Source organism: Melospiza georgiana, chromosome 2 (assembly GCF_028018845.1).
Source record: "Melospiza georgiana isolate bMelGeo1 chromosome 2, bMelGeo1.pri, whole genome shotgun sequence".
NCBI lineage: Eukaryota > Metazoa > Chordata > Aves > Passeriformes > Passerellidae > Melospiza > Melospiza georgiana.
The window spans coordinates 31,749,627-31,751,726 of NC_080431.1; positions in this window are offsets into that span (position 1 = coordinate 31,749,627).

The window sequence follows — 2,100 nt, forward strand, 5'->3', positions numbered from 1 at the left end:
TAAGAAAGTGTTTTAAGAACATGGCTTACAGTTGCATGGTAACAAAACTCTATACCACCTCTGTGGTGCCTTTATCTACACACTCCATCACTTAAAGCTAACGGCTCAGGGCTGGTCTATATATCACAACACCAAATTTATGCTAGGGGAGATGAAATTTTGCTGCTTAACAGGACCTGCTCCTGTAGTCCTGAGCTCCATGTTATGGAGTGCCAGGGGTCTGTGTGTTGTTTTGGTAATTCCTGTTCTTTAGGGTCTACATCTTACACTTTTCCAGCAGCTGGGACTCACTGGCCCCTCCAGTAGCCTGGCCAGACTGTCAGCTGCTTTCACACCTGTCTTCCAATACTCTCATCCTATTTTACAGCAATTCCAGTTTGGTATTTGCAAGTGATGACACAGACATCTGTATTCAAGCCATGAGTGTTCTGCTCACACTGCTGCTCCATGGGCCACTGCAGCTGCTGGCACCTGGGCCTCCATGTGCCCTGGGAATAGAGTCCCTCACCCATGAAGACAGTTTCAAATGGAGTTGGAAAAGGCAGGTCCAAGGCCCTCTTTGCTTGTGTTAGAGATAGTCCTGTTACTCCAAAGGCAGTAATCCCCTCTTGGTCTCTCAGGTCATCTGGGGAGAGCCTTCCCCATGGATTTGTGATACTGCATGTCCCCCAGCCAATGGAACTGAGGGTCTCCTGTAACAGCCACAGGAGCTGTTGGCTCCCTGCCATCCTCTGAGGACTTAAGGGAATTTTATACCAGCTTTATTTTTGGCAGACTAACACGAGGCAGCTTTTCCTAGTCCTGAGTCAAAGCTCTGCATAAACCACATTAACCCCAGAGGTGGGCTTTAGTCCACAGCCCAGGGAGTGTAACAGCTGCTCTGACTGTATAGGAGGGAGAGGACTGGAAGATGAGCAAAACAGGACTTGTGCTTTTCAGAGAGTAGCTGTGTATTTACATAAATGACAGAATCATTAAGGTCGGAAAAAACCTGCAAGATCATCAAGTCCAACCTTAGATCTAACACCACCCTGCCCACTGAACCATACTGTGAAGTGTCACATTCAACCATTTTTGAATGCTTCCAGGGATGGTGACTCCACCACCTCCCTGGTGGCAGGGCACCCGTTCTAATGCTTAACCACTCTTTCAGTGAGGGAATTTCTCCTCACATCCAATCTCAACCTCCCCTGGCCCAACCTGAGGTTGTTTCCTCTCATCCTTTGCCTGGGAGAACAGACTGATGCCCACCTGTTACACACTCTCCTTTCAGGCAGTTGTAGAGAGGGACCAGGTCTCCCCTGAGCCTCCTTTTCTCCAGGCTAAAACACCCCAGGCCCTTCAGCTGTTCCTCACAGGATTTGTGCTCCAGACCCTTCCCCAGTTCCACTGCCCTTCTCTGGACTTGCTCCATCACTTCAATGTCCTTCTTGTAATGTGGGACCCAGAACTGAGCACACTTGGGCTGTGGCCTCCCCAGTGCTGATGCAGGAGGGCAATCACTGCTTTGGTCCTGCTGGCCACACTACTGCTGAATCAATAAGCAACCAGCCAGGATGCCACTGGTCCTCTTGGCCACCTGGGCTCACTGCTGGCTCATGTTCAGCTGGCTGTTGACCAGCACCCCGAGGTCCTTTTGTGCTGGCAAGTTTTCCAGCTACTTGTCCCCAGCCTGTAGCACTACAGGTGCTTGTGACCCAAGGGCAGGACCTGGTACTTGGTCTTTTTGAACCTCATACCACTGGCCACTGCCCATGGATCCCTGCTATCCAGACCCCTCTGCAGAGCCTTCCTACCCTACAGCAGATCAAGACTCCCATCCGGCTTGGTGTTCTGATGCCTTTTTCAACCTAGAAATGAATCAACACGCTTTCAAGATAAAATGAGCAGAGGAAGTAATGTAAAAGTGGATCCTTATTTGAAGCCCTCCAGAAGCAGTTGGAAAAATGGAAAAATGTCCACAAAATCCCACTCCCACAGGGATGAATACAGTTTTATAGGTTTTAGGAAATTAGCATAATTGACAAAAATCAGGATGAAAATTAGGAGGACAAGTGGTGATGCAATTCCCCCTCCGGTAAAGCCCCTTTTCTGGAGACC